Source organism: Mustela lutreola, chromosome 9 (assembly GCF_030435805.1).
Source record: "Mustela lutreola isolate mMusLut2 chromosome 9, mMusLut2.pri, whole genome shotgun sequence".
NCBI classification, from domain to species: domain Eukaryota; kingdom Metazoa; phylum Chordata; class Mammalia; order Carnivora; family Mustelidae; genus Mustela; species Mustela lutreola.
Window position 1 is genome coordinate 30179823 of NC_081298.1, and position 25781 is coordinate 30205603.

At 44.4% G+C, this 25781-nt stretch overlaps 1 long non-coding RNA gene across 2 annotated transcripts in view; it reads left to right on the forward strand.

The window, feature by feature from the left end:
* LOC131808001 (uncharacterized) overlaps positions 1 to 25467 on the forward strand; it is a 39702-nt gene extending 14235 nt beyond the window's left edge. The window contains exons 1-4 of one of the 2 annotated variants that reach the window (XR_009344643.1): positions 8853 to 8979; positions 18495 to 18644; positions 23558 to 23760; positions 25207 to 25467. This is a non-coding gene — a long non-coding RNA (uncharacterized LOC131808001). Of the gene's footprint in view, positions 1 to 8852; positions 8980 to 18494; positions 18645 to 23557; positions 23761 to 25206 lie in introns of those variants that run through there. The other variant, XR_009344642.1, reaches the window with a different exon arrangement.
* Positions 25468 to 25781: the final 314 nt, after the last annotated feature.

Here is a 25781-nt window from a genome sequence, read left to right on the forward strand (position 1 = left end):
AATTATGATGTTGGTGTCATATCTAAGAACTCTTAGGTCATCTGCTCAGATGATTTTCTTCTCTAAAACTTTTATAGTTCCATGTTTAAATCTGTGACCCATTTTGAGGGACTCTTTTGTATAAGGTGTGAGGTTTAGGACTAGTTTCATGTTTTTGCCCATGGATATCCAATTGCTTTAATGCCATTTGCTAAAAATTTCTCTACTGTATCGCTTTTCTATCTTAATCAAATGTCAGTTGGCCAGGGGCACCTGGGTGGCTCAGTCAGTTAAGTGTCTAACTCTTGATTTCAGGTCAGATCATGATCTCATGGTAGGGAGATTGAGTCCCATGTAGGGCTCTGAGCTCAGCATGGAGTCTGCTTTGTCTCTCTTCCTCTGCTCCTCTGTTCAATCTCTATCTCTGAAATAAATAAATAAAACTAAAGTTTTAAAAGAAAAAATGGTCAGTTGACTGTGTCTGTGTAGGGCTATTTCTGCATTCTCTAGTCCATTACATCAATCTGTTTGTCTATCTCTCTGCTGATAACATACTGTCTTGATGATTATTGCTATATATTAGACCTTAACATTGAATAGAATGAACTCTTCCCACCTTATTATTCTTTCTCAAATTCTTAGTTCCTTTCTGTACAAATTGGAGAGTAATCTTGTCTATATAAAAATTTTCTGGGATTTTGATAGGAATTGTATTAAACTATGTCAGTTTGAGAAGAATTGACTTCTTTACTATAGTGAACACAATCCATGAACACATTATCTCTCTTCATTTAATTAGATTTTAAAAATTTCTGCAGCACCTGACTGGCTCAGTCAGGACAGCATGTGAGTGATCTGATCTTGATCTGGGGGCTGTAAGTTCAAGCCCCACATTGGGGATAGAGATCACTTAAAAATAAAATCTAAAGAAAAATGTCTTTATGTTTTGTAGTTTTCAGTATACAAGTTCTATACATGTTTTGTTAAATTTATATGTAAATATATCATTTATTTATAAATAAATAAATTATACCAACTATAAATGATATTGCATTTTTTCCAGTTTTATTGAGGTGTGTGCTTATGATTACCTATAAATTTGTATATGTTTAGATTGTACAATACCTTTTAAAGGTGTGCAACATGATGTTTTAATATGTTTACCTTGTGAAATAATGACCACAGTCAAGTTAATGAATACATCCATTATGTCACATGGTTAGTGTTTTTATGTGTGTTAGAACACTTATGATCTCCCTTGAATTTTAACAGATTTCAAGTGTGCAATATAGATTTCAAGTATACAGTATATATATATATAATATTTCAAGTATACAATATAGTACTATAATCACCATGCTATAAATTAGATCTCCAGAACTTATTCATCTTATAATTGAAAGTTTGTAGCCTTTGGCCAATATCTCCCCATATTGTCTCTGTCCCCTTTCCCCAGTCCTTGGCAAACACTGTTCTATTTTCTGGTTCCATGAGTTAGATTTTTTTAGACTCCACATGTAAGTTAAGATTGAACAGTATTTTGTCTTTCTGTGTATGGCTTTTTCCACTTATCATAAAGTCCTCTAGGTTTATCCAGGCTGCGAATGAATAAATACCACATTAAAAAAATATTTATTTGAGAGAGAGAGAAAAAAAGAAAGAGAGAGAGTGTGACCAGGGGAGGGGCAGAGGGAGAGGGAGAGCAAGAGAATCCTCAAGCAAACTCCCCACTCAGTGTGGAGCCAAATGCAGGGCTCGGTCCCAGGAGCCGGAGATCATGACCTCAGTTGAAATCAAGAGTCATAGACTTAAAGGTCTGAGCCTCCAGGTGTTCCTATACCACATTTTCTGTATCCATTCCTCTGTAGATTGATAGGTTGTTTCCATATCTTGACTATTGTAAACAATGCTACAATGAGCACAGTAGGGTACATATCTCCTTGAGATACTGATTTCACTTCCTTTGGATACATACGCAGAAGTGATATTGGCATGTCCTACAGTGGTTTTATATTTAACTTTTTGAGGAAACTTCATACTATTTTCCATAGTGGCTGTCCTAATTTACATTTCTATTGACAGTGCATAAAGATTCCCTTTTCTTTACTCTGGCCAACACTAGTTATTTTCAGGTCTTTTGATAACCATCTTAATAGAAGTGAGGTGATCTCTCATTGTGATTTTGATATACATTTCCCTGATAATTAGTGAGGTTGAGCATCTTTTCATAGGTCATTTGCATGACTTCTTTGGAATAATGTCCCTTCATTCTTCAGGTCTTTTGTCTGTTTTTTAAATCAGGTCATTTGTTTTTGTTTTTTTGCCATTGGGTTGCATGCATTCCTTATATATTTTGGATATTAACCAATATTTGGACATATCAGATATATGATTTGTAATTACTTTCTCCCATTGGGTAGGTTGTTTTTTCATTCTGTTGATTGGTTCTTTTGGTGTGTAGTCCCACTGTTTATTTTTGCTTTTGTTGCCTGTGCTTTTGGTGTCATACCCATAAAATCCAGCTCTCTAGCTCCCTTGCTCTCTAAGGACATTTTCTTCCGTTCACGATAGGTTTCATGAATATCAGGTCATGGAATTACCTTCCTTAGGCCCTCCTGGTCTGCCCTAACCTTCATTCTTTTGCTTCTTCCACTATGCATGTTCTTTGCCAGCCTGTGCATATTCTCTCATGGGGACTCCAACCAGACTCCTGCTGGTGTGTTGTTTTCCAATACATTCTGAGTGCATGGAGATAGAAAAAAAAATACAACTGATTTTTATATGTTGATCTTTTATGTTGTGGCTTTGCTGAGCTTATTACTTCCAGAAGGTTTTATTTTTTTGTTTGTTTTTTGTTTTGTAAATCACTAGGTATTTTCTAGATAGGCGATCATGTAATCTGCAAACAGAGGAGTTTTACTTTCTTTTTAATCTGTATGTTTACTTCCTTGTCTTGCCTTTTTGCATGGGTTAGAGCACTATGTCGAATGGCACTGTTGAGAGTGGACATCCTTGCTGTATTCTTCTTCATAGTGGAAAAGCATTCAGTCTTTCACCATCAGATGTGATGTTAGTTGTAGCTTTCTGTAGATACACTTTATCAAGTTGGGGAAATTTCTCTTTATTCTGAGTTTTCTGAGAGGTTTTTTCTTAAAAGATTAATTAATTAATTTTTTTTGAGAAGGAGAGAATGAGCACGAACAGGGGGAGGGGCAAGGGGAGAGGGAGATAGAGAATCTCAAGCAGACTCCCCGTGGGGCTTGATTCCATGACCCTGAGATCATGACCTGAGCCAAAGAGTTGGATGTTTAACTGGCTGAACCATCCAGGCACCCCTGAGAGTTTTTATTATGAACAGACATTAGGTTTAGTCAAATGCCTTTCTGCATCAATTGATATCATTTTTAAAAAATGATTTTTAAGAAATATTTATTTCAGAGAGAGTGCGTGAGCATGAGTGGGAGAGGCAGAGGGAGAGATTCTCAAGCAGACTCCTTGCTGAGTGTAGAGCCTGATGTGGGGCCCAATCCCATGACCATGAGATTGCTACCTGAGCCAAAACCAAGAGTCTGATACTCAACCAGCTGTGTCACCATGGCATCTGATATAATTTTTCTTCTTGGTAATGTGGTGGATTACATTGGTTTGCTGATACAGAAGCAGGCTTTCCTATCTGGATTAAGCCCCACTTGTTTTTGGTACACATATATATGTCTTTTAAAATATATTTTAAGGGGTGCCTGGATGGCTCAGTGGGTTAAGCTTCTGCCTTCAGCTCAGGTCATAATCCCAGGGTCCTGGGATAGAGCCCTGCATCGGGCTCTCTGCTCAGCAGGAAGCCTGTTTCTCCCTCTCTCTCTGCCTGCCTCTCTGCCTACTTGTGATCTCTCTGTCAAATAAATAAAATCTTAAAAAAAAAAAAAGAAAACAAACAAGCAAAAAAAATCGTTACCTACATATCTTTATATATATATATATATAAAATCCTATTTGTTAATATTTAGTTAAGGACATTAGCATCTATATTCATGAGTGATATTGGTCTATAGTTTTCTTTTTTTGTCCTGTCTTTGCCTGTTTTTGATATTAGGGTACTACTAGATCCAGAAAATGAATTGGTTAATGTTCCTTCCTCTTCTATTTTCTGGAAGAGAGTGTATAGAATTGATGTTAATTCTTCTTTAAACATTGGATAGAATTCTCCAGTGAAATAATCTGGGTCTAGATTTTTTTTTTTTTGAGAGTCTTAAAATTATGAATTCAACGTCCTTGCTAGTTAAAGTTCTGCTTAAATTATCTGTTTCATATTGGGATGGGATTTGTGATAGCTTGTGGTTTTCGAGGATGTGGCTCATTTTGTTTCAGTTGTTAAATTTCTGTGTGTAGAGTTCATCGTGTTTCCTTATTATCATTTCAATGTCTGCAGAGTCTATAATGAGATCACCTTTTTCTTTCCTAATATTGGTAATTTCTGTTTTCCCCTCTTTCTTCTTTTGTCTGTCTTGTTGGAGGTTTCTCTATCTTATTAATTTTTTTTTTAAGGAAAACCTTTTTGTTTTATTGCTTAAAAGAAGATTTTATTTATTTATTTGAAAGAGAGAAGGGGAGAGAGAGAGCACAAGCTGGGGGGAGGCAGAGGGAGAGGAAGAAGCAGACTCCATAGTGAGCAGGGAGTCCAACATGGGGCTCAATTCCAGGACCCCAAGATCATGACATGAGCCAAAGGCAGTCACTTAATTGACTGAGCCACCCAGGTACCCCTGTCTATTGCTTTTATCTATAATTTTCTTGTTTTCAGTTTTATTGATATCTGCTCTTATCTTTATTATTTCCTTCTTTCTCCTGGATTTGTTTGTGTTTTTTTGCTCTTCTTTTTCTCATTTCTCTTTTCTAATGTAAGCATTTAGTACTACAAATTCCCTCCCAGCAGTATTGCTGGTCAAAGAACACAACTGGTGTGATTTTATTTTTACTTATTTTTTTATGGTGAAAACAATTTATATGTAGATTTAGGCAGCTGGACTCAGTTTAGATGGTCCCAATTTTGTTGGCAAGATCCAAAGCACCATAGTCAGGAGCCAGTTGGACATATGCCTTCTTCTCCCTTTCAGGCCTGATCAGGGTGTTGACCTTGGACACATCAATGTCACAGAGCTTCTTCGCAGCCTGTTTGATCTGGTGCTTGCTGACCTTGACATCCACAGTGTACACAAATGTGTTGTTGTCTTCCACTTTCTTCATGGCTGACTCAGTGACTGGGGGAACTTGGTGATGGCATAGTGGTCAAGCTTGTTTCTCCTGGGGAGCTCTTTCTAGAATATTTAGGCTGACTTCAGAGACTATCTTAGGCTGTCAGAAGGTAGGTGATATGTGGATTTTTTTTCTGCCATGGCTGGGGAAGCTCTTCAGGGCTACTTTCTTGGCCTTCAAAGGCTTTGCTTTGGTTTTGGCTTTGGGAAGGGAGCTTTTGTCACCATCTTTGCAGAAGGGCTAGTGAATAAATGAAGTCTGAGGCCAAGGTTGGAAGTCCCACTGAGGCCAGGTTACTACAGCATTGGCTCCCATTTTTGGTCCTGAAACCTAGCTGGGTTAGTTAGGGGGTCTGCCTGTTGGGACGAAGGTTTCTTGAAGGGCATCTCACCCCTTCCCACCTGAGGATCCCTCATTGGGTCAGTAAGCAGCTACTGGCTGGGATTTTTTTTTTTTTTTAACATTATTTATTTTGAGGAAGAAAGCCAGAGAGGAAGCACAAATGGGGGGGAGAGGTAGAGGGAGAAGCAGACTCCCCACTGAGCAGGAAGCCAGGAAGCCCCATGAAGCCCCATGAAGCCTCATGCAGGACTCAATTCCAGGATGCTGGGATCATGACCTGAGCCAAAGGCAGACGCTTAACAGACTGAGTTACCTAATTACCACCCCCCACCCCCGCCGCAGGGATTTTTATTTTATATTTATTTATTTTGAAACAATTTTATTTATTTGACAGAGATCACAAGTAGGCAAGCAGAAAGGGGGGGCAGGTTCTCCTCTGCGCAGAGAACCCAATGTGGGGCTCGATCCCAAGACCCTTAGATCATGACCTGAGTTGAAGGCAGAGGCTTAACCCACTGAGCCACCCAGGCGCCCCAGGGATTTTTAATGCAAAATCTCAGCCAGCCAGGGCCTGGCTTTCTTTCGGTGAGGAGCTCCGCGTGTTGGCAAGGCTGTGGGGCTGACAGCTGCCCCCTGGTGGCCAGCCTCGGCCTTATCCCTCTTCCCCCCATTCTACCTGGTGTCCTCCCAGCCTCAGGCAGCAACCACACATCCCAGGGATGGGCCCTCTAGTTCCCAGATGTAAGGGAACAAGAATGAGGGCTCACCAGCCCTCCTCTTTTCCCCTCCTTTCTGCTGCATCTTCATCAGGGAAGACCTCAGGGAAAGACTTGGGCCATGTCTCCCTTCAGCATTCATGACAATACTGCCAGCGTCCCAGCCCTTGCTGCTCTCCAAGGCCACATTAGCATGATAAGGACAGATTCCAAGAATATCAAGTCATGGAAGGACCTCCCTCAGCTCTCTCTTCATCTGGGCTGACCCTCCCTCTCTTGCCGCCTCCTCTTGGCATGTTCTTTGCCAGATTGTAGATTCTATCAATGAGGGAGGCCCAGAAGTCCCCTGCTACTGCAAGCCCTGGCCTGAGGGGCAGATGGGATGCCCAAGAAAGAGCATTAAAAAAATCAGAGCAAGTTCAAGTGTACCGAAGACAGACCTGGGAAAGGGAAGTCCAAACTGGTAGGTAGAGGAGATCACCAGCAAGTCCAGGTAACTGGGGTACTTGAAAGACCACACAGTGGTGAGCTCAGTCAGAATGGATCTATCTTGATCTTGATGTCAATTTCTATCTATCTCTATCCTCTCTCTCTTTCTATATATCAGTTAGCTCTTGTTGTGGAACAAACCATCCCAAAATAAAGTGGCTTAAAGCATTAACTATTATTTCTCATGCATCTATAGGTTGGCTGGGCTCAGCTAATCTTGGCTGGGCACACTCATGCTTTTGTGATCAGTTGCTGACTGGCTGGGAGTTGGCTGGTGTCGAATGGCCCTCCCGCAGACCAGTCTAGGCTTGTTCAAAGAACAATTGCAGGGGTTCGGGAAAGCAAGTGAAAATATGCAAGGCCTCATGGAGTCATGACTTGGAACTAACACACTGTCACTTCCACCATCCTCTTTTGGCCAAACAAGTCTCAAGGCTAAGCCCTGCTTGAAGGGGTTTGGAAAAAGGCTCTGCCCCTTCATGGGAGGCGCTACAAAGTCACATTAAAGGGAGGGAAGAGAAATGGGACCATTTTTGCCATCAGTCTACCACATTGCCCATTTACAAAAGAAAGAAACCTGTGTGACATTGTGATGGCTCCTTTTCTCCAACATCCACTATATCACCCAGGCAAATTGATTTCGCCTCTAAAGCTCCGTTCAACTTCTCCCACCCCGTTCAACTTCTCCCACCGTCACCACCCCAGCTCGAGCAGCCCTAACTGTCGGTCTAACTGGTTTACTCACATTTCGTCCTCACTGTGGTTGGATTTCTTTAAAGTGCAAGTCAGATCCAATCAAGATCCTATCACCTCTCCTTGCCCCAGCCTTCCAAAGACCCTGCATCCATCCGAGTCTAAGTGGCAAGCAGCAGATACAGCCTGTGACTAGAGCAGAAAAGAAACCTCATCAAAGGGTATTGATGAGCTCACAGGACCACTGGACAACTAGACCCAGAGATCACACAGGCACAAAGGGTGGCAGTTGGGTAGGCAGCACCATGGTCAAAACCACACTGCTGGAGCATGGGCAGGGTGAAGGGGCACTCCACAGCCACCACCACTACCAGAGTTCCCCCTTCCTTGCATCATTTGCTGCAGAACTCAAAGACCTGAGTGGAAACACCTTATTGGCTAACGCCCCCAGTTTTGAAATGAAAGTGAAAAACATCTCATGTAATTTCTGTGCTGACCGGTCAGTAGGGATATCCTCAGTCACAGGAAGGAGATTCAGATGCTGGGCTTTCCTTTTCTCCAACTTTATGGTGCTTAGTGGGCTCCAGAAGCCAGCAGAGGCTGGGTGGGTGGGTATCTTAGCTGGTATGGGGTATTCCTGCTGCAATAAGCATTCTTTTTGTTCAGAGTCACAAACCCCCTTTGGTTTAAGTGATAGAGTGCTGAGAATGGGGATCCCCCCACCGCCCCCTCCTCCCAGGCATAAAGTGGAAAAAGTTAGCCTAGTCCTCTGGAGAAAAAGAAATAGGTCAAAAGCTAAAAGTATGACCTAATCCTTCTTAAGTCAGGCAGGAAATATGAGACAGGCAAATGTTGTGCAAGAGAGATTCCCCTGGGCTTGGCAAGAGGATCCAGGGCGGGAGGCCGGGCCTCAGGACCCATTAGACTCACAGACTTTGTCCAGATGCTCTGAAAACTCTCTCCCAGGGTCGGGGTCCGGGGTCCGTCTTAGGATAGGCTCCCCTGTTCCCACCCTGGAAAGAGTGAGAGAGACTGGAAGGGGGCAGGAATAAACAGGAGAGGAGACTTAAACGGCTGCTTGTTGGTAACTCTCCGAGATCCCTTTACAGGCTAGGGCACCACCCCGCAGCTGGGGTGCTTAGTGCCTGCGGCTGGGTCACCTATAGGCTTTCTTCCCCTGAGAATTATCTCAAACCGTGCTCGGAGCTTGGTTAGGCTAGGTGTCCCCAACCCCAGCAGCCCGCAGCCAATGGCTGACTGAGATGTAAAAGCCCCGCCCCCTCCCCAGGTGAGTCTCGGGTCAAACCGCGCTGTGCCTAGCACCTTGGTTATGACGGCAAAGGGAGCCGTTGACGTGCTCCTGGGGTTTCCCTTTCCCTCGGCCCCTGCTTCCCCATCCCAGCCCAAACCTGGGCCTCCTCTTTCTCAATTCCACTTCCTCCCCGGGTTGGGAGCCAGAGAAAGGATGGCAGCCGGTCCGTTGGCTCTCTTTTGCCCCCTCGTGGATCTGGTGAGAACTATGGTGACTCCCAGATCTTTTGCCGCCACCACTCCCCACCCCGCCCCCAGCCCCCAGCCTACTTGTTTTTCCAGAAGTGGACCGCTGGGATTGAGGAGAGCTGGGATTGGGGTCTGGTAAACACTTGTAGCTGGCAAAGTTGAGGGTAGTTTTCCCAGCAAAGGCCATGGTAGGCTTATTGTGGGGAAACATATGGTAATTTGGCTCAGAAAACCTTGAGGTTCGTGAGGACCAGGCACGGAAGGTGGGGTAAGGAGCTGGTTGATTCCGTGAGTGATTTCTGTGGCCTTGAGCCAAATATCCCCTATTTGGATCACAAATTCTTCTTATGACAAGTGGAGAGAATCAGACCAAATCCTGTAATCTGCGGTCATTGGTGGATTTGGTGTACTTGCAGATAAAAACAAAACAACAGGGACGCCTGGGTGGCTCAGTTGGTTGAGCAGCTGCCTTAGGCTCAGGTCATGGTCCCAGCGTCCTGGGATCGAGTCCCACATCGGGCTCCTTGCTCAGCGGGGAGCCTGTTTCTCCCTCTGCCTCTGCCTGCCATTCTGTCTGCCTGTGCTCTCTCTCTCTGATAAATAAATAAAATCTAAAAAAAAAAAAAAAAAACAAAACAAAAAAACAAAACAAAACAACAACAACGAAAAAGATTTATTTTAGAGAGAAAGAAAGAATATGAATGAGTGGGGGGAAGGGGCAGGAGAGAATCCTCAGGCAGACTCCCCGCCGAGTGCGGAGCTCCTGAGGCTGGATCTCACCACCCTGAGATCATGACCTGAGCCAAAACCAAGAGTCTGAACTTCACAGACTGAGCCACTAAGGTGTCCCAATGTAATTACAGATCTGAGAGCTTTGGTGTCTCAAGCTCTACTGATCTTGTTGCTGTGAATTTCCATCATATGTTCCATCTTAGCTATGCAACTTTATGTGTGATTATCTATTTTATTTCTACCGCGTAATGCAACCTCTTCCTGCTGGTCTTCCAGTGTCCACATTGCACACGGCAACTAGAAGTCTCTTACTTAACACCATGTGGGTATGACACAAAACCCTTCAAGACTTCCCTGTTGCACCTAAACACCCAGTTACGTCCTGTGGCCCCCTCAAACCCTTCATGAACTGGAGCTTGCCTCTTTCCTCAGCCTCACCCTTACACTCTCTTCATCCTTCCTCTGGTCCCATGCCTTTCTTCAGTCCTGTCACCAGCTCTTTTCCATCCCAGAATGTTTTCACTTGCTATTCCCTCTGCCTGGAAAATCCTTTTCTTGTGTGTGTGTGTGTGTGTCCAGCTCCTTTTCAATTCTTTACAGCTTAGTTTAACTATCATATCACAAAGCAGCTGTACCCAGTTCCCTCTATTTATTTTTCTTCATAGTAATTACCACAGTCTTACATTATCTTGTTTACATGTTATACCATCATCCCTTACCCCTTTAAAATGAGTCTTCCCGGGCTGCCTGGGTGGCTCAGTTGGTTTAGTGTCTGCCTTTGGCTCAAGTCATGATCTCAGGGTCCTGGGATCAGCAGGGAGTCTGCTTTTCCCTTTGCCCCTCCCCCTGCTCACACTCTCCTCTTGCTCTCGCTCTCTCTTTGTCTCTCAAAGAAATAAAATCTTTAAAAATAAACAAATAAAATGAGTCTTCCCATCCCAAGGTCATTGTAATCCCTAATGCCTAAAATAGTGCCCCCTATTCTTCTAATACCAATTAGGAATATGTTTGGCTGCAAGTAACAACAACAACACGTGACAGTGAACTTAATGAGGGTTTATTTTAACCACCTAGGAAGAAATCCAAAGGCAAGCCGATTGCCGTTATTGTTTTAGTGACCCAAAATACCACTGGCCCCACAGGCTCTTTCCATATTTCTCCTTCATTGTCCTTAGCATGTTGATGTTTCTCCCCTCATTTGTTATAAGATGGCTACTCCAGATATAGGCGTCACATCCACATGTAAGCTGGGGAGACACGAAGAAGGTGCTAATCATGTCCCCTTCTATGAGGGCAAAAGTTTTCCTAGGACTCCCTGAGCAGATTTTCCTTCACATCTCATTACCCATAACTGGGTCGCTGGTTCTGGCTTTAAGGGAGGCTGGAAAATGGATCATATGATGCTTAATTTTATGTGTCAACTTGACTGGGCCACAGGGTGCCCAGATATTTTGGTCAAGTATTATTCCAGGTGCTTCTGTGAGGGTATTTTTGGATGAGATTGACATTAAATTGGTTGACCCAGTGGAGCACACTGCCCTCCCTAATGTAGGTTTCACTCTGTTGCAGATATGAATAGAATAGAAAGGCTGACTCTCTCCCAAGTAAGATAGCATTCTTCCTAGCTGACTTCTTTCAAACTGGGACATTGACTTTTCCCCTGCTTTCAGGTTTGAACCAGGACATCAGCTCTTCTTGGGTCTGGAGCCTGCCAGCCTTTGGATGGGAACCACACCAACACAATCCTGGTTATCAGGCCTTTGGACTTAGACTGGAACAAAACCACCAGCTCTTTTGGGTCTCTACCTTGCTGACTCACCCTGTAGCAGTTGCAACTTGCCTTCTTCCATAATCACATAAGCCAATTCCTTAAAATCAATCAATTGATCAATCAGTCAATTCTATTTATTTATTTCCACAGAGAACCCTAATATAGAATATTGTTACGATTGGTTCAAAGTGCTGTACAACAGAAATATTTTTTTATATATAATTTTTTATTTTTTATAAACATATATTTTTATCCCCAGGGGTACAGGTCTGTGAATCACCAGGTTTACACACTTCACAGCACTCACCAAAGCACATACCCTCCCCAATGTCCATAATACCACCCCCTTCTCCCAAACCCCCTCCCCCCAGCAACCCTCAGTTTGTTTTGTGAGATTAAGAGTCACTTATGGTTTGTCTCCCTCCCAATCCCATCTTCTTTCATTTATTCTTCTTGTACCCACTTAAGCCCCCATGTTGCAACACCACTTCCTCATATTAGGGAGATCATATGATAGTTGTCTTTCTCCGCTTGACTTATTTCGCTAAGTATGATACGCTCTAGTTCCATCCATGTTGTCGCAAATGGCAAGATTTCATTTCTTTTGATGGCTGCATAGTATTCCATTGTGTATATATACCACATCTTCTTGATCCATTCATCTGTTGATGGACATCTAGGTTCTTTCCATAGTTTGGCTATTGTGGACATTGCTGCTATAAACATTCGGGTGCACGTGCCCCTTTGGATCACTACGTTTGTATCTTTAGGGTAAATACCCAATAGTGCAATTGCTGGGTCATAGGGCAGTTCTATTTTCAACATTTTGAGGAACCTCCATGCTGTTTTCCAGAGAGGTTGCACCAGCTTGCATTCCCACCAACAGTGTAGGAGGGTTCCCCTTTCTCCGCATCCTCGCCAGCATCTATCATTTCCTGACTTGTTGATTTTAGCCATTCTGACTGGTGTGAGGTGATATCGCATTGTGGTTTTGATTTGTATTTCCCTGATGCCGAGTGATATGGAGCACTTTTTCATGTGTCTGTTGGCCATCTGGATGTCTTCTTTGCAGAAATGTCTGTTCATGTCCTCTGCGCATTTCTTGATTGGATTATTTGTTCTTTGGGTGTTGAGTTTGCTAAGTTCTTTATAGATTCTGGACACTAGTCCTTTATCTGATATGTCGTTTGCAAATATCTTCTCCCATTCTGTCAGTTGTCTTTTGATTTTGTTAACTGTTTCCTTTGCTGTGCAAAAGCTTTTGATCTTGATGAAATCCCAATAGTTCATTTTTGCCCTTGCTTCCCTTGCCTTTTGCGTTGTTCCTAGGAAGATGTTGCTGCGGCTGAGGTCGAAGAGGTTGCTGCCTGTGTTCTCCTCAAGGATTTTGATGGATTCCTTTCATACATTGAGGTCCTTCATCCATTTTGAGTCTATTTTCGTGTGTGGTGTAAGGAAATGGTCCAATTTCATTTTTCTGCATGTGGCTGTCCAATTTTCCCAGCACCATTTATTGAAGAGGCTGTCTTTTTTCCATTGGACATTCTTTCCTGCTTTGTCGAAGATTAGTTGACCATAGAGTTGAGAGTCTATTTCTGGGCTCTCTATTCTGTTCCATTGATCTATGGGTCTGTTTTTGTGCCAGTACCATGCTGTCTTGATGATGACAGCTTTGTAATAGAGCTTGAAGTCCGGAATTGTGATGCCACCAACGTTGGCTTTCTTTTTCAATATCCCTTTAGCTATTCGAGGTCTTTTCTGGTTCCATATAAATTTTAGAATTATTTGTTCCATTTCTTTGAAAAAGATGGATGGTACTTTGATAGGAATTGCATTAAATGTGTAGATTGCTTTAGGTAGCATAGACATTTTCACAATATTTATTCTTCCAATCCAGGAGCATGGAACATTTTTCCATTTCTTTGTGTCTTCCTCAATTTCTTTCATGAGTACTTTATAGTTTTCTGAGTCTAGATTCTGTGTCTCTTTGGTTAGGTTTATTCCTAGGTATCTTATGGTTTGGGGTGCAATTGTAAATGGGATTGACTCCTTAATTTCCCTTTCTTCTGTCTTGCTGTTGGTGTAGAGAAATGTAACTGATTTCTGTGCATTGATTTTATATCCTGACACTTTACTGAATTCCTGTATAAGTTCTAGCAGTTTTGGAGTGGAGTCTTTTGGGTTTTCCACATATAGTATCATATCATCTGTGAAGAGTGATAATTTGACTTCTTCTTTGCCGATTTGGATGCCTTTAATTTCCTTTTGTTGTCTGATTGCTGAGGCTAGGACCTCTAGTACTATGTTGAATAGCAGTGGTGATAATGGACATCCCTGCCGTGTTCCTGACCTTAGTAGAAAAGCTTTCAGTTTTTCTCCATTGAGAATGATATTTGCGGTGGGTTTTTCATAGATGGCTTTGATGATATTGAGGTATGTGCCCTCTATCCCTACACTTTGAAGAGTTTTGATCAGGAAGGGATGCTGTACTTTGTCAAATGCTTTTTCAGCATCTATTGAGAGTATCATATGGTTCTTGTTCTTACTTTTATTGATGTGTTGTATCACATTGACTGATTTGCGGATGTTGAACCAACCTTGCAGCCCTGGAATAAATCCCACTTGGTCGTGGTGAATAATCCTTTTAATGTACTGTTGAATCCTATTGGCTAGTATTTTGTTGAGTATTTTCGCATCTGTGTTCATCAAGGATATTAGTCTATAGCTCTCTTTTTTGGTGGGATCCTTGTCTGGTTTTGGGATCAAGGTGATGCTGGCCTCATAAAATGAGTTTGGAAGTTTTCCTTCTATTTCTATTTTTTGGAACAGTTTTAGGAGAATAGGAATTAGTTCTTCTTTAAATGTTTGGTAGAATTCCCCCGGGAAGCCGTCTGGCCCTGGGCTTTTGTTTGTTTGGAGATTTTTAATGACTGTTTCAATCTCCTTACTGGTTATGGGTCTGTTCAGGCTTTCTATTTCTTCCTGGTTCAGTTGTGGTAGTTTATATGTTTCTAGGAATGCATCCATTTCTTCCAGATTGTCAAATTTATTGCTGTAGAGTTGCTCATAGTATGTTCTTATAATAGTTTGTATTTCTTTGGTGTTAGTTGTGATCTCTCCTCTTTCATTCATGATTTTATTTATTTGGGTCCTTTCTCTTTTCTTTTTGATAAGTCGGGCCAGGGGTTTATCAATTTTATTAATTCTTTCAAAGAACCAGCTCCTACTTTCGTTGATTTGTTCTATTGTTTTTTTGGTTTCTATTTCATTGATTTCTGCTCTGATCTTTATGATTTCTCTTCTCCTGCTGGGCTTAGGGTTTCTTTCTTGTTCTTTCTCCAGCTCCTTTAGGTGTAGGGTTAGGTTGTGTACCTGAGACCTTTCTTGTTTCTTTTTTTTTTTTTTTAAAGATTTTATTTATTTATTTGACAGAGAGAAATTACAAGTAAGCAGAGAGGCAGGCAGAGAGAGGAGGAAGCAGGCTCCCTGCTGAGCAGAGAGCCTGATACGGGACTCGATCCCAGGACCCTGAGATCATGACCTGAGCCGAAGGCAGCGGCTTAACCCACTGAGCCACCCAGGCGCCCCCTTTCTTGTTTCTTGAGAAAGGCTTGTACCGCTATATATTTTCCTCTCAGGACTGCCTTTGTTGTGTCCCACAGATTTTGAACCGTTGTATTTTCATTATCATTTGTTTCCATGATTTTTTTCAATTCTTCTTTAATTTCCCGGTTGACCCATTCATTCTTTAGAAGGATGCTGTTTAGTCTTCCATGTATTTTGGTTCTTTTCAAACTTCCTTTTGTGGTTGAGTTCTAGCTTTAGAGCATTGTGGTCTGAAAATATGCAGGGAATGATCCCAATCTTTTGATACCGGTTGAGTCCTGATTTAGGACCGAGGATGTGATCTATTCTGGAGAATGTTCCATGTGCACTAGAGAAGAATGTGTATTCTTGTACAACAGAAATATAATGTGAGTCATTTGTGTAATTCCAAGTCTTCTAGTAGCCACGTTAAATCAAAGATGAAATAACTTGTGGTAATGTATTTTATTTAACCCAAGCTATTCAAAACTTTTACTGTGACCCAAGATCAATGTACAAATTAATAAGGAGATATTTTATAAATTGGAGAATTTTATAATTCAAAATCTGCCATGCATTTTATACTTACAACAAATCTCAATTCAGACCAGCCACATTTCAAGCGTCCAATAGCTGCCTATGGCTAAGGTCTACCATATTGGCCAATGTAGGTGTAGACCATCAAGATATATTATTTGTATTCAGAATATATAGAGAACTCTTAAAACTCAACAGTAAGAAAACCAACAACTCAACAAGATATGGGGAAAGATTTGAACTGATACTTCACCAAAGAAGAGATACAGATAGCAAATAAATGCACAAAAAGATGTTCAGCACTCAACCTAGCTAGTCATTAGGGAGATGTAAATTAAACCACAATAAAAATCTTACTACACACCTACGAGAATAACTGAAATAAAGAGAAAGACCACAACAAGTGTCATTGAGGGTGAAGGTCAACTGGAACTCTCACTCAGGGCTGTTGGGAATGAAAGTGGTACAACCACTTTGAAAAAGAGCTTGGTATTCCTTAAAAAGTTAGACATACACCTATGATACAACCAAGCCATTTCCTTCCTGTGTATTTACCCAAGAGAAAGAAAATGTTCATGCAAAGACCTGTACGTGAATGTTCATAGCAGCTTTGTTTGTTTGTGAACAACCCAAATGTTCATCAACAGATGATTGGGTGAACAAATCATGGCATATAAGGGAACACTGCCCAGGAATAAAAGTAAACTATTGATACCTGCAACAACATAGATGAAACTCAAATAATTATGAAAGAAGTCATATTAAGAAGGTCATGGTAACTGGGTTCCAAGGTGGCAGGGCTACATTAGGTGAAGAAGGAGGTGAAGCATGTGTTTTGAAGGAATAGCCTTGGGTCTGTGCCATTTTGGGACCATGGCGTCTTTTTCTTTTAAGGCTCATAGGCTTCAGTGGAGCCATCTGCTTTTTAGAAGTGTGAACCTCAGCAGGCCACAGGATGACTGCTCTCTGCCATATGAGGGCATCAGTCACATACCCAGTGGTCACACAGTAAGGGTCATTCCTCTGAGCCTGGCATCGGTCATGGCTTATGCTGAAATTAACATACGGTGCAATGAGACATACAGGTAGGTCCAGGCCAAGATACATGACCCAAGGCCACATTAAGGAGGGCCTCAATCCCATACTCCTGTTCCTAAATGCCAACTATTGAAAATTCCAGTGTTGGCTGGAAAAATCTATTATTGATGATCTATTACTGATGCTTCAGTAGAACTCAGCATAGGCAGCATAAACCAGCACAGCTCATAACACAAGCACGAGCAGAACCAGTTAATAAGCCAAAGCAAGAGAAGAGAGACCTCCAGTGGTTGTGGTCATCACCTAAATACCCACTTGGCACGCCTGTTGTTGGGGTCCATCCTGCCTCTCTGGGGAGACAACATGTGTCGAACTGTTGCGGGGTGGTATGTCATGATGGCCACAACTGGCTTTGAAAAGCTGTATCCTTTTCAGTGGGGAGCCACTGAGGGCTTTAGACAGAATAGGGACAACATTGATTTGGGTCAGAGAAAAATCCCTGGGGTGAAGAGGGATGGTATGCTGCAGTGGGGAAGAAAGGTTGGAAGTGGGAGGAGCGTGGCAAGATGTGTTTTAGGTGACCATATTAGCAGTCCAATGAGAGTTGCAAAAATGTTCACTCTGTAGTTGGGGGAGGGCATGAGGGCAGGTAAGCAGAGTGCCTAGTGGCTTGGAAAGAAAAGGACATGGCTAGGAGGGCTCAGGTAGCTGTTGGCACATTCATTAACCTTGGCGTGCCTCAGTTTCTCTATCTGTAAATTAAAAATGCATTAGTCTGCAAGGACCGCCATAACTCACTATCACAAGCTGGTTGGCTTGGACAACAGAAATTTGTTTTCTCAAAGTTCTGGGTCCAAGATCAAGGTTTTGGCAGGTCTGATTTCTTCCCAGGCCTCTGCTTCTAGATGATCCTCCCTCCCTCCACCTGGGACTATTCTAATTTCCTCCTCTTATAAAGACAGTGGTTATATTGGCTTCAGGCCCACCCAAATGACCTCGTTTGAACTTAGTTACATCTTTAAAGACATATCTCCAAATGCAGCCACACTCAGGTTTTGGCAGTTAGGACATCAAATATCAATTCTGGAGGGGAGGTAGGCTACAACTCTGCTCATACAGGAGGCTAATGAGAGAATTTACTTCACAGATTTGTGAGGATTAATTGAATTAGGATGTGTAAAATGCTTAGAACAGTGATAAAAAATATTTTTCTGTCATTAAAAAGGACATAGGAAAACGAGGCAGCCATTTCACAGATGTCTCCAAACTCCTGCCTCCTCCAGGAGGGGGATCCTTTGAATTCTAGCTGTTCTCTGAGCCCAGTACTCTCAGAAGCCCTCTTCACCTGCTTCTGGTGTCTCCCGTCTGAGACATCTGAGGTCACAGTTTTTCTTTCTTTTTTTAAAAAATTTTATTTATTTATTGCACACACACACACACACACACACACACACCCCACAAGCATGGAGGAGGGTCAGAGGGAAAGGAAGAAGCAAACTCCCCACTGAGCAGGGAGCCCTAGGCAGTGCTCTATCCCAGGACCCTGAGATCATGACCTGAGCCGAAGGCAAACGCGCAACTGGTTGAGCCACCCAGGCGCCCCCAAGGTCAACAGTTCTTTTTTTTTTTTTTTTTAGGATTTTATTTATCCATTGACAGAGAAAGAAGGCATAAGCAGGGGGAGTGGCAGGCAGAGAGAGAAGCAGGCTCCCCAGAGCAGGGAGCCTGATGCGGGACTTGATCCTAGGGCCCGAGGATCATGACCTGAGCCAAAGGCAGACACTTAACGACTGAGCCACCCAGACGTCCCAAGGTCACGGTTCTTAAAGTCAGGATCCTCTTTAATCCCCTTCTCCTCACAGGACAGCTTGACCAGAGGGTGCCTTGAAAATAGCGAAGCCTGTGGTTCTCAAAGTGTGGTCTCTAGATCGTGAGCATCACCGGGGAACTTGCTGGAAGGCAAAGGAAGCAATTCTGTGGGACTATCACCTGGGGGCAGCACAGGACCACTGGTAAGCATGGGCTAGGCCAAGTGCCCACAAATGCAAAAACCTTTCATGGCCTTTTCTGCCTCCAGTCTGGCCCCAAATCTCTCTGCTCTCCCCATAGTTCTGGAAGAACCTCTTGAGAGCCCCTAACCCGACTGTGTTACTGGTTCAGAAATCTTCAGCGGCTCCCTAGGGCAAGAAAGTCTGTCTCCTCCCTCTTGCATCTTCCATGTTGCCCCATGCTCTTTGTACGTTCCCTGGCCTCAAACTGACCTGGGTTTGAATTTCAGCTCTGCCATTTTGGGTGTGACCCGGGCAACACAACATCATTCTGAGCTTTGGTTTCCTTGTCCCTGAAGTGGGGGCAATTAATAAGAGCTTTTCTCATGGGTTATTAGAAGAGAGAGCTGGTTGATAAAGGGCTTTTAGCCCAGGGTCTCGCAGACTGTGTACTCCGTGCCCAGCAAGGCCGCTTCCCTTTCTGCACTGCAGTCAGGGCGCCGAGGCCCACACCCTTGCCAGGGCCAGAGGGTGCTGTTGAGCTCCACCCATCTCCCCAAGGTCATGACTTCCAGCAGTCGGCTCCTCCCTCTCTTTGCCAGGGGCTTCCTCTGGCTGCTGGTACCCTGTGTGCGTCAAACTCTGTGCGATGAGGATAATACTTGTGTCTATTTCATGGCACTTCTGGAAGGGCCTGGTTATTGCCCCATGGAGAAGGGGGTCCTCAGATTTCTGCCGTCAGGGTGTAGACCTAGCGCTCGCCCTTCTTTAGCCCATCTCTGTGACTCCCCGTACCTACAGGAATGGCCTTGTCAGAATATCCGAGGATGAGGGATAGAGGAGACTCAAAGGGGCTTGGAGCTCTGGTGGCTTCCTGCCCCACCACTCCTGACCTCCTGCCCTTGGGCCACATGGGCTGGCTCAGGCTCCTCTTCCCAACCCACCCCCGCCCCGCCCCGCCCCAGACATCTAAGATGCCCCTGTTGATGTCATAGGGTGTAAGAGGACACCAGGCACCAGGGATTGCCAGATGACCCTGGCACCTTGGCCAGGGCAGCTGGTGCTCTCAGAACCTGGACTGTCTTGGGCTGAGGACCTGGAAGTGATGTGGCCCTTCCGCCTGCAGCCTGCCAGGGCTGGGGGCACAGGCCTTGTCCGATAGTCAGTGTCAGCAGAACTCCACAGTCCTCTATGGCTGTCTCCTGGGGATGGTTTGCCCTTGATCTCCCCGTTCTGTGGGGGGCTGCTCCTGCCCCCGGAAGCAGTAGACTTTCCTCTGCATGGCTGGATGTAAGGGACCCCAAAGTCACGCTCCTCACCCCACAGCTGAACTCTCTCCCCCAACCCTGGCAATCCGTGCTGTCTCCGCAGGAGGTCTGTGGCTGGGCGCATCGCCCTCTTCCAGGTAGGCTTTGCAAAAGTTAGCAAACTGTAGCCAGGATCAGCTACGCAATCTGGGGCACTCTGCGCAACACGAAAATGCAGGTTATGAGGGTTAGGAAATGCAGGTTATGAAATTATACAGAATTGCCAGACAATGACAGGGCAGAAGTAAGCCACGTGTAGGGCCCTGCGTAGAGGCCCCGGTGGCACTTGCCTACAGCCCGTCTCTGATGTGATCCTTCTTTCAGCACGCTCAAGTTAGTCAGAACTTCTCTTGCACTAAGGTGTGGCCCTGGAGCTGCTCAGAGAGGATACAAGAACATGGAGTCAAAATGTACCCCTTCCCCAGCTCAGAACATCTGTTGTCCCAATATGCAAGTATCCAAGAGATACTTGGAGCCAGTGTTCTCTGGGCAGGTGGCCTTTCTCACTGGTCCCCTGCCCCTGCTTCAGGGTCCTAGAGTTCTGACAGCCTGAGGGGCAGTTTCTGCCTCCCACCCAGTGGGTCCCAGCCCCGCCTACAGGGGCTGCTGTGTAGGTTGTGTCTGCTCTGGGGTATGGGGAGGATCCGTTGAGGCCCCTTTCCTTTTCCGTGGGCAATCATCAGACCCTTGGGTTTAGGTTTCAGCAGCCCCTGGAGAGCCTCCAGATGTATTCCTTGCACTCAGGGGTGCTCCCAGCTCTCTCTGGGCCCACCCTCCCAGCTTCTCCTCCTAGCTCTGTGCCCTAGGACCCTGGGCTGCATGATTGCCCCAGTGGACTACAGGCATTCTGGCTTCCCCTTGGAGTGGAACCAATGGGAGCAGTAGCAGGAAATTGAAGGGAAGGGGGAATGAAAGGGGTGGGGCACTTATTCTACCAGCTCCCTTCCAGAACCTCCTATCCTGGCTGGCTCCCTGTCCCAGGTTCCAGCTTCTAGTGAGGCAGCTTCCTCCACAGAGCCATCCCTGCCTTTAGGGTCTGACTCTCCTAGCTGATAGCCCTCTGCCCTTGGCTGGCCAGGCCCTGGGCTCATCATAGAGTCCAGTTGTCACTACTGTTACCTCCCACATTCTGCCTCCCCCACCCCCAGATGTCCTGATACTCCACCCAAGGCTCTCTGTAAATACTCCCTTTATCAAACTCTCCCGGGATTTTCCTGAATTGAATTTGCATCTATTTCCTTCTGGGATCCTGACTGGTATAAGAATCTTTGTTCTCTGTTGTACTCCCAAATCTGACTTTGTAGCTCAGTCCCTTGGGACAGTTGGTCAGGAGGTTAGTATCCAGGAACTCCAGTCAGGGCCCACTCTCTGGCTTCTTGCAGAAGTCGGACCCTCCCTCATGTTTTCCCAAAGATGTCCACTGGAGCCTCTGTTTACAGCTAACTGGGAAACAGGGACCTAGATGTTGTATCTTTTCCTTTCAGCTTCAGGGCCTGATGGAGGCAAGCTGGTTTCCTCAGTCAGCACCTCAGCCCCAGAGAGATCCCCTTTGATCAGGTGACTAGGTAATCAGATAAGCAGAGAATCAGATAACTAGGCAACCAGGTGAGTAGACAGCAAGGCAGATAGACCTGTGGACAGCACTTGCTGAAGAGCTCTTCCTTTTCTAGTATTCTCATCCTATCTGCTCCTCTTCCTGTTAGTCCCCTAGCTTACCATTGACCTAAACCAATCAGCCAATCAGTCTTAATCAAAGCTGATCTCAGGACCTTTCTTACCAAGAAGAGATTCTTTCTTGCTGGACCTGCTGAGGGATAATGAGGTCTGGACCTCCTGACCTTAAATCCAGGACAGAGGCCAACCAGGAAGACAGCAGGGCTGAAAAGTAGATATTGAGCCCCATTCCTGAAGCTGGTTACTCTAGAAACTTTCAATTATATGAACAAAGAGGATTCCCTTTTTGCTTAAAGTCAGTTTATGTGGAGTGTAATAATAAGAAATACACGTATTTCGTGTTTGTCTCCATTCTTGGCACAGAGTATCTCGAAACCCTTCGAATTTCTTAGGTGATAGGAGTGTCTTTTGTTATTTGTAATGAGTCCTACTGATCATACTTGCGTGTATGCTAATGAGGTGATTTGGGGGGCTGGTCCCTATATAGTCTCTGGATGGGCTTCCCAAACTCCTAGGAGTTTCTTCATCTGGTTGCTAATCTGTATCTCTTCTATTAACCTGGTAATGAAAGTATAAATAAATATTTCCCTGAATCTGTGAGGCACCCTAGCAAATTACTGGAGCTGAGGAGGGGGTGTGGAGAGCCCTGATTTATAGCTGGTCAGTCTGAAGTAGGGGTGGCCTGGACTTGTGATTGGCCCTTGAGGTGAGGAGCAGTCTATTTGCCCCTAGCTTTATTGGGATGTAATTGACATATAACATTGTTTAAGTGGTATACATTGTGTTCATTTGATACACTTATATACAGCAAAATGATTATCACCCTAGTTGGTTTCTACTGCCATCTTGCTACAGAATTACCTTTTTTTTTTTTTTTTTTTGGTGATCAGGACTTTTAAGGTTTACTTTCTTAGCTCCATAAGTGAGATCATACAGTATTTGCTTTTGTAGGGCTTATTTCACTTAGCGTGATGTCCTCAAGTTTCAACCAAGTTGTTGCAAATGGCAGGATTTCCTTCTTTCTCATGAGCTGAGCAGTATTCCATTTTACACACACACACACACACACACACACACACACACACATCCCACATCTTCCTTATCCATTCATCTGTTAACAGACACTCCTGTTCTTTCCATATCTTGGCTATTGTGAATCATAGCGAAGTCAGAGGTGCAGATAATCTCTTGGAGATCCTATTTGCATTTTGTTTGGATACTTCCCCAGAAGTGGCCTTACTGGATCAGGTGATAGTTCCCTTTTAATATTTTTATTAATTAAATATGTTTTATTAATTTAATTTGCATATTAAAATTATTTATAAATAATTAACTATAATTATTATGAATATTTATATATATCATGTATAAATATAAATGATTTAGAAATAAAAGTTATTTATACATAATTAAGTAGAATTATGTATAAATAATTAAATATAAATAAAATAAGATTTAATTTATAAATTAAAATTATAAATATAAAATGATAAAATAATAAATTAATAAATTATTAATTTTGTGTTGATAAAAATGAAATTTTAATAATTAACATTGTGAATTGGGTACTAGTTTTTACCTGTGGGGTCTGAGGCTACCCCCAGGTAGAGAGGATCAGAATGGAGTTAAATTTTAGGACAACCCAGTTGGAGGCCACTGGAGAAATTAATTGCATTGCCCTGGGGGCAACCCCATGCATCTGGTTTGTGAAGTGTTTTGTGTGAGAGTGTCCAGAGGGCTTCCCAGACCCTGCAAAGGCTAAGAGCACTGGCTGGGGTGGGGGATCCACAGATGCTTTGCTTCACTGGCCTGCCATTGAGTGTGAGAGGGATCAGGAGAGAACGGCCCACACAACAGGCCTCTCTTTGCTTGTGAGAGTCACTCGGGAGGCCTGGGATCAAACCTGAGTTTCCTTCTTGCGAGCTGGGTCCATGGATATGTCCCTTCTGCTCTCAGGTCCTGGCTTCTCATGGGTAGCTGTGGGAAGAACTTCTTGGCCTGCTTTGCCGCTGAAGGAGAGCACCATTCCCTGGGGGCCATTGGTGGGATGTGAAGGCCTGGAAGCTGCTCTCAGAGCCCAAGTCCTCGTGGCCTTCAGGAGAGAAGCCAGGGCTCCCTGTCCCTATTCTTCATTCAGAAAGCTCAGGCTCCCAGCCAGGGTAAGAGCCTCCTGCCGTGGCAGCTAAGCCTTCTCCACTGGGGACCTCTCCCGCTTTCTCTTTGTGCTTCCCTCAAACCCTGCCCGGAACTGGTGTAGCACAGGGAGCTGAACACATGTTAATGCCATTTTATCAGGAAAGCCCATCTGTTCTCACAACTCAGCCTTTAAGGGCTTGGGATCGCTTGTCCTGAATGCTTAGAGCTGTGCTTCTCAAAGAATGGACTTCAGACCGGAAGGGAACTTGTTAAAATGCACATTCTCAGGCCCCACACCAGACTTGGGTGGGGGGCAGCAATGTGTGTTTGCAGGAGACCCCCCCCAGCCCCGCCCCCTCCCCTGCCCCCAGAATGCTTGCTCAAGTGTGAGAAGCTCTTGGAGCTGCAGTGAAAACAGCATGCAGCCATTGCTGGTCCCCAAGGGGTAGGAGGGGAGGATCTGGTACCTGCTTAGATCTCTTGGATGTGCAGGTAACCCATCGCCTCCCCTGCCCCCCACCAGTGGGCCGCAGTCAAGGACTGATGGTTGAGATGTTACAGCCTGACCCTTTATCTCAAGGTGGGACATACTGATGGGAATTACTCTCCAGATCCCCTCTGTGAATTGGGTCAAGGCTTTAATGGTTAGACTTTAATCGCACCAAGTTGCTACTTATCCCAAATGCCTAGAGCTGTCATTGGTGCAACAGGTATGAGTGACCCCGTGACACTCTGATGTAGAAAGAAAATGTCTGTTGACTTGCTTTGGAAAAATAAAAATAAACTTGGCTCCAAGGCCTTGCCTACCAAGATGACTATGCTGGGTTCCTGTCCCCTGCAAGCTGGTTCCAAGTCAGTCAGGAGGGCCTTCTGCAGTCCTAGGAGCTGCCCTTCCCCACCCCCCTACCCACATCTCAAGTGCTGCTGAGCACCACTGCGGGGAGGGGGCCATTTTCCTCCTGGTCTCAAAGACTCAGCTTGATTGCAAAGAATCTGTCCTCAGTCAAGACATCACAGGGACATGTTTCCCAGGGAAATTAAAAACAACAACAACAACAACAACAACAAAAATGGCGATTATTCTCTTCCCCCACTGCCCTTCCTGAGAGGAGGGAGAAGAAAATGTTTACTTGCTGTCTTCAATGAGGGAAAACTAAACCAAACCAAACCAAACCAAACCAAACCAAAGGCAGGGCATGAATTAGCTTCCCCAGTGGGTATCAGAGCAGAAGGCGTGTGTGCATGTGTGCGAGTGTGCATGCAGAGGTGCGTGTGTATGTGTGTGTGTGCAGGGATGTGTTTGCAGGTGTGTACTTAGAGGTGCATTTACATGCTTGAGCCTGGGGCTCGGGTTCCATTACAGAAAGATAGTAACCAAGGCCAGAAGTCCCATCACGGCCCATCACCCACTCTACTAAACCCCCAGAAGGTGTCAGTCATGCCCTCCGTGTCGTGTTGTTTCTGCCCAGGGCCTCCCAACTGCTGACTGCTACCGCTCTCACCTGCTACCCTGTAGGAGCCCCCTGGGAGCATGGCAGCTGTTGCTGGACAGGACAGTGCGATGACCTGTCTGGGCTCCAGCACCTCTCTGCTTTGGGACGGCAGGGGTCTAACATCCTGAGTTGGGAGTAAAACCAGCAAAACCTGGGTTATTTTCACCCTAAACATATCCAGAGGCCTGGGGGTGACAGAGAAAAGGAATTTAGTTGAACAAAAATAAAAAAGATCAGACAGAAATATAGGAAAACATTTAGAGTCTCTTTTTCCCTGGGATCGGGGCTTCTGGGTACTGTCTAGTCATGGCTTTGCTTTTATTTGCATTTAGACTTTCTAAAACCAGGATGAATTATGTGTACAATTAAAAATGAAACCACAAAATAATGACAAACACCCCCACCTCCCTTCCTTGAGTGCCAGCTTCCTTTCCTACCCCCCCATTATCAGAGGAAAGCTTTTACTTCCTCAACTTGGTCTTACGCAAACCTCTCCGTACACAGAAAGAAATGGGAAGACTAGTATAGCAAACACCCATCCAGTGTGCAAT